The sequence below is a fragment of the Oncorhynchus nerka genome, unplaced genomic scaffold (assembly GCF_034236695.1).
Source record: "Oncorhynchus nerka isolate Pitt River unplaced genomic scaffold, Oner_Uvic_2.0 unplaced_scaffold_1186, whole genome shotgun sequence".
NCBI lineage: Eukaryota > Metazoa > Chordata > Actinopteri > Salmoniformes > Salmonidae > Oncorhynchus > Oncorhynchus nerka.
The window spans coordinates 56,859-72,242 of record NW_027040147.1 but is presented as its reverse complement, the minus strand read 5'-3'; positions in this window follow the sequence as shown (position 1 = coordinate 72,242).

Sequence of the window (15,384 nt, the reverse complement as noted above, 5' to 3'; positions counted from 1 at the left end):
GAGATACCTACAGCCTGAGAGATACCTACAGCCTGAGAGCTACCTACAGCCTGAGAGATACCTAAAGCCTCCTACAGCCTGAGAGACACCTACAGCCTCCTACAGCCTGAGAGATACCTACAGCCTGAGAGATACCTACAGCCTGAGAGACACCTACAGCCTGAGAGATACCTACAGCCTGAGAGCCAACATATGGTCCTACTAGATAATAAACACATATGTATAGCCAACAGATCCTTAAAAGGTTCTACAGCTGCACCATCGAGAGCATCCTGACCGGTGGCGTCACCGCCTGATATGGCAACTGCTCGGCATCTGACCGTAAGGCGCTACAGAGGGTAGTCCGTACGGCCCAGTACATCACTTGGGCCAAGCTTTCTGTCATCCAGGACCAATATAATAGGCAGTGTCAGAGGAAGGCCCTAAAACAATTGTCAGAGACTCCAGTCACCCGAGTCATAGACTGTTCTCTCTGCTTCCGCACAGCAAGAGGTACCGGAGCGCCAAGTCTAGGTCCAAGAGGCTCCTTAACAGCTTCTACCCCCCCAAGCCATAAGACTCCTGAACAATTAACCAAATGGCCACCCAGACTATTACATTAACCCCCCCCCCTCCATTTGTTTTCTACACTGCTGCTACTGTTTATTATCCATGCATAGTCACTTCCCCCCTACCTACATGTACACTGCTGCTACTGTTTATTATCTATGCATAGTCACTTCCCCCCTACCTACATGTACACTGCTGCTACTGTTTATTATCTATGCATAGTCACTTCCCCCTACCTACATGTACACTGCTGCTACTCACTGCTTATTATCTATGCATAGTCACTTCCCCCCTACCTACATGTACACTGCTGCTACTGTTTATTATCTATGCATAGTCACTTCCCCCCTACCTACATGTACACTGCTGCTACTCACTGCTTATTATCTATACATAGTCACTTCCCCCCTACCTACATGTACACTGCTGCTACTGTTTATTATCTATGCATAGTCACTTCCCCCCTACCTACATGTACACTGCTGCTACTCACTGCTTATTATCTATACATAGTCACTTCCCCCCTACCTACATGTACACTGCTGCTACTCACTGCTTATTATCTATACATAGTCACTTCCCCCCTACCTACATGTACACTGCTGCTACTCACTGCTTATTATCTATGCATAGTCACTTCCCCCCTACCTACATGTACACTGCTGCTACTCACTGTTTATTATCTATGCATAGTCACTTCCCCCCTACCTACATGTACACTGCTGCTACTCACTGCTTATTATCTATGCATAGTCACTTCCCCCCTACCTCCATGTACACTGCTGCTACTCACTGTTTATTATCTATACATAGTCACTTCCCCCCTACCTACATGTACACTGCTGCTACTCACTGTTTATTATCTATGCATAGTCACTTCCCCCCTACCTACATGTACACTGCTGCTACTCACTGCTTATTATCTATACATAGTCACTTCCCCCCTACCTACATGTACACTGCTGCTACTCACTGCTTATTATCTATGCATAGTCACTTCCCCCCTACCTACATGTACACTGCTGCTACTCACTGCTTATTATCTATACATAGTCACTTCCCCCCTACCTACATGTACACTGCTGCTACTCACTGCTTATTATCTATGCATAGTCACTTCCCCCCTACCTACATGTACACTGCTGCTACTCACTGCTTATTATCTATGCATAGTCACTTCCCCCCTACCTACATGTACACTGCTGCTACTCACTGCTTATTATCCATGCATAGTCACTTCCCCCCTACCTACATGTACACTGCTGCTACTCACTGCTTATTATCTATACATAGTCACTTCACCCCTACCTCCATGTACACTGCTGCTACTCTCTGCTTATTATCTATGCATAGTCACTTCCCCCCTACCTACATGTACAAATGACCTCTAACCTGTACCTCCGCACAGTGACTCGGTACCTCCTGTACATAACCTCCGCACAGTGACTCGGTACCGGTACCTCCTGTACATAACCTCCGCACAGTGACTCGGTACCTCCTGTACATAACCTCCGCGCAGTGACTCGGTACCGGTACCTCCTGTACATAACCTCCACAGTGACTCGGTACCGGTACCTCCTGTAAATAGCCTCCACAGTGACTCGGTACCGGTACCTCCTGTAAATAGCCTCCACAGTGACTCGGTACCGGTACCTCCTGTACATAACCTCCGCACAGTGACTCGGTACCGGTACCTCCTGTACATAACCTCCGCACAGTGACTCGGTACCGGTACCTCCTGTACATAACCTCCGCACAGTGACTCGGTACCGGTACCTCCTGTACATAACCTCCGCACAGTGACTCGGTACCGGTACCTCCTGTACATAACCTCCGCACAGTGACTCGGTACCGGTACCTCCTGTACATAACCTCCGCACAGTGACGCGGTACCTCCTGTACATAACCTCCGCACAGTGACTCGGTACCGGTACCTCCTGTACATAACCTCCGCACAGTGACTGGCACCGGTACCTCCTGTACATAACCTCCGCACAGTGACGGCACCGGTACCTCCTGTACATAACCTCCGCACAGTGACGCGGTACCGGTACCTCCTGTATATAACCTCCGCACAGTGACGCGGTACCGGTACCTCCTGTATATAGCCTCCGCACAGTGACGCGGTACCGGTACCTCCTGTATATAGCCTCCGCACAGTGACGCGGTACCGGTACCTCCTGTATATAGCATCGTTACTGTTATGTTATTATGTTACTTCATATTATTTTTACTTTAGTTTATTTGGTAAATATTTTCTTAACTCTTTATTGAACTGTTGGTTTAAGGGCTTGTTAAGTCAGCATTTCACGGTAAAGTTCACACTTGTTGTATTCGGAGCATGTGACGAATAAAGTTTGATTTGATTTGATTTGACAACCACAACACACACCTTCCCATCACCCCCCCCCACACACACACACACCTCTACCATCACACACACACACCACCCCCTCACCATATGTGTTCTCTCTCCTGGTTTCATTAGCATATCTGCTATGACTCAGGGGGGAGACAAGGAGACCGTCCTCGTTAGTAATTCATGCTGTCCTAATTACTGAGAGGACTAATTGTCCGTGAGACTCAGGAACGCGTGAAGTCAGAAACCGTTTTGATAATCATTCATGTAAACAGACTTTACGAGGCCAAAACATGTTTTGTTGTTTAACGGTCGACTATTTGACATCAACGTGGAGAAGAGCTGAATCTGCTCAGTGTGTTCTGCAATATTAAAGACACAAATAAACGTTTTCAGGAATGTTTAGCTTTCATAAAGAAGAAATGTTTAGTCTGACTGTAACGGTTGTCTCCTCTGACGAGGAGGAGTAGTAGGAAGGATCGGAGGACCAGAGCGCAGCGTGGAAAGTGTTCATGATATTTATTATAACTCAGAACACTAAAGAATAAAACAACAAAGAGAACGAAATGAAACCCGAAACAGTCCCGAATGGTGCAAACACCCACAACTCATAGTGGGAAAACAGGCTGCCTAAGTACGGTTCTCAATCAGGGACAACGATTGACAGCTGCCTCTGATTGAGAACCATACCAGGCCAAACACAGAAATACCAAATCATAGAAAAAGGAACATAGACTGCCCACCCCAACTCACGCCCTCTGACCACACTAAAACAACCACATCACAAAGGAACTAAAGGTCAGAACGTGACACTGACTTCCTTCAGCGCTCTACACACAGTATGCAGTGGTACAACACACTACAGTCTTCACTAAGAGTGGTACAACACACTACAGTCTTCACTAAGAGTGGTACAACACACTACAGTCCTCCCTTCACTAAGAGTGGTACAACACACTACAGTCTTCACTAAGAGTGGTACAACACACTACAGTCTTCACTAAGAGTGGTACAACACACTACAGTTTTCACTAAGAGTAGTACAACACAACAGTCTTCACTACAACATCACTCACTAAGAGTGGTACAACACACTACAGTCTTCACTAAGAGTGGTACAACACACTACAGTCTTCACTAAGAGTGGTACAACACACTACAGTCTTCACTAAGAGTGGTACAACACACTACAGTCTTCACTAAGAGTGGTACAACACACTACAGTCTTCAGTCTTCACTAAGAGTGGTACAACACACTACAGTCTTCACTGGTACAACACACTACAGTCTTCACTAAGAGTGGTACAACACACTACAGTCTTCACTAAGAGTGGTACAACACACTACAGTCTTCACTAAGAGTGGTACAACACACTACAGTCTTCACTAAGAGTGGTACAACACACTACAGTCTTCACTAAAGAGTGGTACAACACACTACAGTCTTCACTAAGAGTGGTACAACACACTACAGTCTTCACTAAGAGTGGTACAACACACTACAGTCTTCACTAAGAGTGGTACAACACACTACAGTCTTCACTAAGAGTGGTACAACACACTACAGTCTTCACTAAGAGTGGTACAACACACTACAGTCCTCCCATCCTTCACTAAGAGTGGTATAAACACACTACAGTCTTCACTAAGAGTGGTACAACACACTACAGTCTTCCCTTCACTAAGAGTGGTACAACACACTACAGTTTTCACTAAGAGTTGTACAACACACTACAGTCTTCACTAAGAGTGGTACAACACACTACAGTCCTCCTTCACTAAGAGTGGTACAACACACTACAGTCTTCACTAAGAGTGGTACAACACACTACAGTCCTCCCTTCACTAAGAGTGGTACAACACACTACAGTCTTCACTAAGAGTGGTACAACACAATACAGTCTTCACTAAGAGTGGTACAACACACTACACTCTTCACTAAGAGTGGTACAACACACTACAGTCTTCACTAAGAGTGGTACAACACACTACAGTCTTCACTAAGAGTGGTACAACACACTACAGTCTTCACTAAGAGTGGTACAACACACTACAGTCCTCCCATCCTTCACTAAGAGTGGTATAAACACACTACAGTCTTCACTAAGAGTGGTACAACACACTACAGTCTTCCCTTCACTAAGAGTGGTACAACACACTACAGTCTTCACTAAGAGTGGTACAACACACTACAGTCTTCACTAAGAGTGGAACAACACACTACAGTCTTCACTAAGAGTGGTACAACACACTACAGTCTTCACTAAGAGTGGTACAACACACTACAGTCTTCACTAAGAGTGGTACAACACACTACAGTCCTCCCATCTTTCACTAAGAGTGGTATAAACACACTACAGTCTTCACTAAGAGTGGTACAACACACTACAGTCTTCCCTTCACTAAGAGTGGTACAACACACTACAGTCTTCACTAAGAGTGGTACAACACACTACAGTCCTCCCTTCACTAAGAGTGGTACAACACACTACAGTCTTCACTAAGAGTGGTACAACACACTACAGTCCTCCCTTCACTAAGAGTGGTACAACACACTACAGTCTTCACTAAGAGTGGTACAACACACTACAGTCTTCACTAAGAGTGGTACAACACACTACAGTCTTCACTAAGAGTGGTACAACACACTACAGTCTTCACTAAGAGTGGTACAACACACTACAGTCTTCACTAAGAGTGGTACAACACACTACAGTCTTCACTAAGAGTGGTACAACACACTACAGTCTTCACTAAGAGTGGTACAACACACTACAGTCTTCACTAAGAGTGGTACAACACACTACAGTCTTCACTAAGAGTGGTACAACACACTACAGTCTTCACTAAGAGTGGTACAACACACTACAGTCTTCACTAAGAGTGGTACAACACACTACAGTCTTCACTAAGAGTGGTACAACACACTACAGTCTTCACTAAGAGTGGTACAACACACTACAGTCTTCACTAAGAGTGGTACAACACACTACAGTCTTCACTAAAGAGTGGTACAACACACTACAGTCCTCCCTTCACTAAGAGTGGTACAACACACTACAGTCTTCACTAAGAGTTGTACAACACACTACAGTCTTCACTAAGAGTGGTACAACACACTACAGTCCTCCCATCCTTCACTAAGAGTGGTATAAACACACTACAGTCTTCACTAAGAGTGGTACAACACACTACAGTCTTCCCTTCACTAAGAGTGGTACAACACACTACAGTCTTCACTAAGAGTTGTACAACACACTACAGTCTTCACTAAGAGTGGTACAACACACTACAGTCCTCCCTTCACTAAGAGTGGTACAACACACTACAGTCTTCACTAAGAGTGGTACAACACAATACAGTCTTCACTAAGAGTGGTACAACACACTACACTCTTCACTAAGAGTGGTACAACACACTACAGTCTTCACTAAGAGTGGTACAACACACTACAGTCTTCACTAAGAGTGGTACAACACACTACAGTCTTCACTAAGAGTGGTACAACACACTACAGTCCTCCCATCCTTCACTAAGAGTGGTATAAACACACTACAGTCTTCACTAAGAGTGGTACAACACACTACAGTCTTCCCTTCACTAAGAGTGGTACAACACACTACAGTCTTCACTAAGAGTGGTACAACACACTACAGTCTTCACTAAGAGTGGTACAACACACTACAGTCTTCACTAAGAGTGGTACAACACACTACAGTCTTCACTAAGAGTGGTACAACACACTACAGTCTTCACTAAGAGTGGTACAACACACTACAGTCCTCCCATCTTTCACTAAGAGTGGTATAAACACACTACAGTCTTCACTAAGAGTGGTACAACACACTACAGTCTTCCCTTCACTAAGAGTGGTACAACACACTACAGTCTTCACTAAGAGTTGTACAACACACTACAGTCTTCACTAAGAGTGGTACAACACACTACAGTCCTCCCTTCACTAAGAGTGGTACAACACACTACAGTCTTCACTAAGAGTGGTACAACACACTACAGTCCTCCCTTCACTAAGAGTGGTACAACACACTACAGTCCTCCCATCCTTCACTAAGAGTGGTATAAACACACTACAGTCTTCACTAAGAGTGGTACAACACACTACAGTCTTCCCTTCACTAAGAGTTGTACAACACACTACAGTCTTCACTAAGAGTTGTACAACACACTACAGTCTTCACTAAGAGTGGTACAACAACACACTACAGTCCTCCCTTCACTAAGAGTGGTACAACACACTACAGTCTTCACTAAGAGTGGTACAACACACTACAGTCCTCCCTTCACTAAGAGTGGTACAACACACTACAGTCTTCACTAAGAGTGGTACAACACACTACAGTCTTCACTAAGAGTGGTACAACACACTACAGTTTTCACTAAGAGTGGTACAACACACAACAGTCTTCACTAAGAGTGGTACAACACACTACAGTCTTCACTAAGAGTGGTACAACACACTACAGTCTTCACTAAGAGTGGTACAACACACTACAGTCTTCACTAAGAGTGGTACAACACACTACAGTCTTCACTAAGAGTGGTACAACACACTACAGTCTTCACTAAGAGTGGTACAACACACTACAGTCTTCACTAAGAGTGGTACAACACACTACAGTCTTCACTAAGAGTGGTACAACACACTACAGTCTTCACTAAGAGTGGTACAACACACTACAGTCTTCACTAAGAGTGGTACAACACACTACAGTCTTCACTAAGAGTGGTACAACACACTACAGTCTTCACTAAGAGTGGTACAACACACTACAGTCTTCACTAAGAGTGGTACAACACACTACAGTCTTCACTAAGAGTGGTACAACACACTACAGTCTTCACTAAGAGTGGTACAACACACTACAGTCTTCACTAAGAGTGGTACAACACACTACAGTCCTCCCATCCTTCACTAAGAGTGGTATAAACACACTACAGTCTTCACTAAGAGTGGTACAACACACTACAGTCTTCCCTTCACTAAGAGTGGTACAACACACTACAGTCTTCACTAAGAGTTGTACAACACACTACAGTCTTCACTAAGAGTGGTACAACACACTACAGTCCTCCCTTCACTAAGAGTGGTACAACACACTACAGTCTTCACTAAGAGTGGTACAACACACTACAGTCCTCCCTTCACTAAGAGTGGTACAACACACTACAGTCTTCACTAAGAGTGGTACAACACACTACAGTCTTCACTAAGAGTGGTACAACACACTACAGTCTTCACTAAGAGTGGTACAACACACTACAGTCCTCCCTTCACTAAGAGTGGTACAACACACTACAGTCTTCACTAAGAGTGGTACAACACAATACAGTCTTCACTAAGAGTGGTACAACACACTACAGTCTTCACTAAGAGTGGTACAACACACTACAGTCTTCACTAAGAGTGGTACAACACACTACAGTCTTCACTAAGAGTGGTACAACACACTACAGTCTTCACTAAGAGTGGTACAACACACTACAGTCTTCACTAAGAGTGGTACAACACACTACAGTCTTCCCTTCACTAAGAGTGGTACAACACACTACAGTCTTCCCTTCACTAAGAGTGGTACAACACACTACAGTCTTCACTAAGAGTTGTACAACACACTACAGTCTTCACTAAGAGTGGTACAACACACTACAGTCCTCCCTTCACTAAGAGTGGTACAACACACTACAGTCTTCACTAAGAGTGGTACAACACACTACAGTCCTCCCTTCACTAAGAGTGGTACAACACACTACAGTCTTCACTAAGAGTGGTACAACACACTACAGTCTTCACTAAGAGTGGTACAACACACTACAGTCTTCACTAAGAGTGGTACAACACACTACAGTCTTCACTAAGAGTGGTACAACACACTACAGTCCTCCCATCCTTCACTAAGAGTGGTACAATACACTACAGTCCTCCCTTCACTAAGAGTGGTACAACACACTACAGTCTTCACTAAGAGTGGTACAACACAATACAGTCTTCACTAAGAGTGGTACAACACACACACTCTTCACTAAGAGTGGTACAACACACTACAGTCTTTACTAAGACTGGTACAACACACTACAGTCTTCACTAAGAGTGGTACAACACAGTCTTCACAGTGGTACAACACACTACAGTCTTCACTAAGAGTGGTACAACACACTACAGTCTTCACTAAGAGTGGTACAACACACTACAGTCTTCACTAAGACTGGTACAACACACTACAGTCTTCACTAAGAGTGGTACAACACACTACAGTCTTCACTAAGAGTGGTACAACACACTACAGTCTCCCATCCTTCACTAAGAGTGGTACAACACACTACAGTCTTCACTAAGAGTGGTACAACACACTCTTCACTAAGAGTGGTACAACACACTACAGTCTTCACTAAGAGTGGTACAACACACTACAGTCTTCACTAAGAGTGGTACAACACACTACAGTCCTCCCATCCTTCACTAAGAGTGGTATAAACACACTACAGTCTTCACTAAGAGTGGTACAACACACTACAGTCTTCCCTTCACTAAGAGTGGTACAACACACTACAGTCTTCACTAAGAGTTGTACAACACACTACAGTCTTCACTAAGAGTGGTACAACACACTACAGTCCTCCCTTCACTAAGAGTGGTACAACACACTACAGTCTTCACTAAGAGTGGTACAACACACTACAGTCCTCCCTTCACTAAGAGTGGTACAACACACTACAGTCTTCACTAAGAGTGGTACAACACACTACAGTCTTCACTAAGAGTGGTACAACACACTACAGTCTTCACTAACAGTGGTACAACACACTACAGTCTTCACTAAGAGTGGTACAACACACTACAGTCTTCACTAAGAGTGGTACAACACACTACAGTCCTCCCATCCTTCACTAAGAGTGGTACAACACACTACAGTCCTCCCTTCACTAAGAGTGGTACAACACACTACAGTCTTCACTAAGAGTGGTACAACACAATACAGTCTTCACTAAGAGTGGTACAACACACTACAGTCTTCACTAAGAGTGGTACAACACACTACAGTCTTCACTAAGACTGGTACAACACACTACAGTCTTCACTAAGAGTGGTACAACACACTACAGTCTTCACTAAGAGTGGTACAACACACTACAGTCTTCACTAAGAGTGGTACAACACACTACAGTCTTCACTAAGACTGGTACAACACACTACAGTCTTCACTAAGACTGGTACAACACACTACAGTCTTCACTAAGAGTGGTACAACACACTACAGTCTTCACTAAGAGTGGTACAACACACTACAGTCCTCCCATCCTTCACTAAGAGTGGTACAACACACTACAGTCTTCACTAAGAGTGGTACAACACACTACAGTCTTCACTAAGAGTGGTACAACACACTACGGTCTTCACTAAGAGTGGTACAACACACTACAGTCTTCACTAAGAGTGGTACAACACACTACAGTCCTCACTAAGAGTGGTACAACACTTCACTTCACTAAGAGTGGTACAACACACTACAGTCCTCCCATCCTTCACTAAGAGTGGTATAAACACACTACAGTCTTCACTAAGAGTGGTACAACACACTACAGTCTTCCCTTCACTAAGAGTGGTACAACACACTACAGTCTTCACTAAGAGTTGTACAACACACTACAGTCTTCACTAAGAGTGGTACAACACACTACAGTCCTCCCTTCACTAAGAGTGGTACAACACACTACAGTCTTCACTAAGAGTGGTACAACACACTACAGTCTTCACTAAGAGTGGTACAACACACTACAGTCTTCACTAAGAGTGGTACAACACACTACAGTCTTCACTAAGAGTGGTACAACACACTACAGTCTTCACTAAGAGTGGTACAACACACTACAGTCTTCACTAAGAGTGGTACACACACACAGTCTTCACAGTACAACACACTACAGTCTTCACTAAGAGTGGTACAACACACTACAGTCTTCACTAAGAGTGGTACAACAACACAGTCTTCACAGTGGTACAACACACTCTTCACTAAGAGTGGTACAACACACTACAGTCTTCACTAAGAGTGGTACAACACACTACAGTCTTCACTAAGAGTGGTACAACACACTACAGTCTTCACTAAGAGTGGTACAACACACTACAGTCCTCCCAGTCTTCACTAAGAGTGGTACAACACACTACAGTCTTCACTAAGACTGGTACAACACACTACAGTCTTCACTAAGAGTGGTACAACACACTACAGTCTTCACTAAGAGTGGTACAACACACTACAGTCCTCCCATCCTTCACTAAGAGTGGTATAAACACACTACAGTCTTCACTAAGAGTGGTACAACACACTACAGTCTTCCTTCACTAAGAGTGGTACAACACACTACAGTCTTCACTAAGAGTTGTACAACACACTACAGTCTTCACTAAGAGTGGTACAACACACTACAGTCCTCCCTTCACTAAGAGTGGTACAACACACTACAGTCTTCACTAAGAGTGGTACAACACACTACAGTCCTCCCTTCACTAAGAGTGGTACAACACACTACAGTCTTCACTAAGAGTGGTACAACACAATACAGTCTTCACTAAGAGTGGTACAACACACTACAGTCTTCACTAACAGTGGTACAACACACTACAGTCTTCACTAAGAGTGGTACAACACACTACAGTCTTCACTAAGAGTGGTACAACACACTACAGTCCTCCCATCCTTCACTAAGAGTGGTACAACACACTACAGTCCTCCCTTCACTAAGAGTGGTACAACACACTACAGTCTTCACTAAGAGTGGTACAACACAATACAGTCTTCACTAAGAGTGGTACAACACACTACACTCTTCACTAAGAGTGGTACAACACACTACAGTCTTCACTAAGACTGGTACAACACACTACAGTCTTCACTAAGAGTGGTACAACACACTACAGTCTTCACTAAGAGTGGTACAACACACTACAGTCTTCACTAAGAGTGGTACAACACACTACAGTCTTCACTAAGAGTGGTACAACACACTACAGTCTTCACTAAGACTGGTACAACACACTACAGTCTTCACTAAGAGTGGTACAACACACTACAGTCTTCACTAAGAGTGGTACAACACACTACAGTCCTCCCATCCTTCACTAAGAGTGGTACAACACACTACAGTCTTCACTAAGAGTGGTACAACACACTACAGTCTTCACTAAGAGTGGTACAACACACTACAGTCCTTCACTAAGAGTGGTACAACACTACAGTCTCACTAAGAGTGGTACAACACACTACAGTTCTCCCATCCTTCACTAAGAGTGGTATAAACACACTACAGTCTTCACTAAGAGTGGTACAACACACTACAGTCTTCCCTTCACTAAGAGTGGTACAACACACTACAGTCTTCACTAAGAGTTGTACAACACACTACAGTCTTCACTAAGAGTGGTACAACACACTACAGTCCTCCCTTCACTAAGAGTGGTACAACACACTACAGTCTTCACTAAGAGTGGTACAACACACTACAGTCTTCACTAAGAGTGGTACAACACACTACAGTCTTCACTAAGAGTGGTACAACACACTACAGTCTTCACTAAGAGTGGTACAACACACTACAGTCTTCACTAAGAGTGGTACAACACACTACAGTCTTCACTAAGAGTGGTACAACACACTACAGTCTTCACTAAGAGTGGTACAACACACTACAGTCTTCACTAAGAGTGGTACAACACACTACAGTCTTCACTAAGAGTGGTACAACACACTACAGTCTTCACTAAGAGTGGTACAACACACTACAGTCTTCACTAAGAGTGGTACAACACACTACAGTCTTCACTAAGAGTGGTACAACACACTACAGTCTTCACTAAGAGTGGTACAACACACTACAGTCCTCCCATCCTTCACTAAGAGTGGTACAACACACTACAGTCTTCACTAAGACTGGTACAACACACTACAGTCTTCACTAAGAGTGGTACAACACACTACAGTCTTCACTAAGAGTGGTACAACACACTACAGTCTTCACTAAGAGTGGTACAACACACTACAGTCTTCACTAAGACTGGTACAACACACTACAGTCTTCACTAAGAGTGGTACAACACACTACAGTCTTCACTAAGAGTGGTACAACACTACAGTCCTCCCATCCTTCACTAAGAGTGGTACAACACACTACAGTCTTCCCTTCACTAAGAGTGGTACAACACACTACAGTCTTCACTAAGAGTTGTACAACACACTACAGTCTTCACTAAGAGTGGTGCAACACACTACAGTCCTCCTTCACTAAGAGTGGTACAACACACTACAGTCTTCACTAAGAGTGGTACAACACAATACAGTCTTCACTAAGAGTGGTACAACACACTACACTATTCACTAAGAGTGGTACAACACACTACAGTCTTCACTAAGAGTGGTACAACACACTACAGTCTTCACTAAGAGTGGTACAACACACTACAGTCTTCACTAAGAGTGGTACAACACACTACAGTCTTCACTAAGACTGGTACAACACACTACAGTCTTCCCTTCACTAAGAGTGGTACAACACACTACAGTCTTCACTAAGAGAGGTACAACACACTACAGTCCTCACTAAGAGTGGTACAACACACTACAGTCTTCACTAAGAGTGGTACAACACACTACAGTCCTCCCATCCTACACTAAGAGTGGTATAAACACACTACAGTCTTCACTAAGAGTGGTACAACAGACTACAGTCTTCACTAAGAGTGGTACAACACACTACAGTCTTCACTAAGAGTTGTACAACACACTACAGTCTTCACTAAGAGTGGTACAACACACTACAGTCCTCCCTTCACTAAGAGTGGTACAACACACTACAGTCTTCACTAAGAGTGGTACAACACACTACAGTCTTCACTAAGAGTGGTACAACACACTACAGTCTTCACTAAGAGTGGTACAACACACTACAGTCTTCACTAAGAGTGGTACAACACACTACAGTCACTAAGAGTGGTACAACACACTACAGTCACTAAGAGTGGTACAACACACTACAGCCTTCACTAAGAGTGGTACAACACACTACAGTCTTCACTAAGAGTGGTACAACACACTACAGTCTTCACTAAGAGTGGTACAACACACTACAGTCTTCACTAAGAGTGGTACAACACACTACAGTCTTCACTAAGAGTGGTACAACACACTACAGTCTTCACTAAGAGTGGTACAACACACTACAGTCCTCCCATCCTTCACTAAGAGTGGTACAACACACTACAGTCTTCTACTAAGAGTGGTACAACACACTACAGTCTTCACTAAGAGTGGTACAACACACTACAGTCTTCACTAAGAGTGTACAACACACTACAGTCTTCACTAAGAGTGGTACAACACACTACAGTCTTCACTAAGAGTGGTACAACACACTACAGTCTTCACTAAGAGTGGTACAACACACTACAGTCCTTCACTAAGAGTGGTACAACACACTACAGTACTAAGAGTGGTACAACACAATACAGTCTTCCTTCACTAAGAGTGGTACAACACACTACAGTCTTCACTAAGAGTGGTACAACACACTACAGTCTTCACTAAGAGTGGTACAACACACTACAGTCCTCCCATCCTTCACTAAGAGTGATATAAACACACTACAGTCTTCACTAAGAGTGGTACAACACACTACAGTCTTCCCTTCACTAAGAGTGGTACAACACACTACAGTCTTCACTAAGAGTGGTACAACACACTACAGTCTTCACTAAGAGTGGTACAACACACTACAGTCTTCACTAAGAGTGGTACAACACACTACAGTCTTCACTAAGAGTGGTACAACACACTACAGTCTTCACTAAGAGTGGTACAACACACTACAGTCTTCACTAAGAGTGGTACAACACACTACAGTCCTTCACTCACTAAGAGTGGTACAACACACTACAGTCTTCACTAAGAGTGGTACAACCATACAGTCTTCACTAAGAGTGGGTACTAAGAGTTGTACAACACACTACAGTCTTCACTAAGAGTGGTACAACACACTACAGTCCCTTCACTAAGAGTGGTACAACACACTACAGTCTTCACTAAGAGTGGTACAACACACTACAGTCTTCACTAAGAGTGGTACAACACACTACAGTCTTCACTAAGAGTGTACAACACACTACAGTACACAACACACTACAGTCTTCACTAAGTCTTCACTAAGAGTGGTACAACACACTACAGTCTTCACTAAGTCTGGTCCCTTCACTAAGAGTGGTACAACACACTACAGTCTTCACTAAGAGAGGTACAACACACTACAGTCCTCACTAAGAGTGGTACAACACACTACAGTCTTCACTAAGAGTGGTACAACACACTACAGTCCTCCCATCCTACACTAAGAGTGGTATAAACACACTACAGTCTTCACTAAGAGTGGTACAACACACTACAGTCTTCCTTCACTAAGAGTGGTAC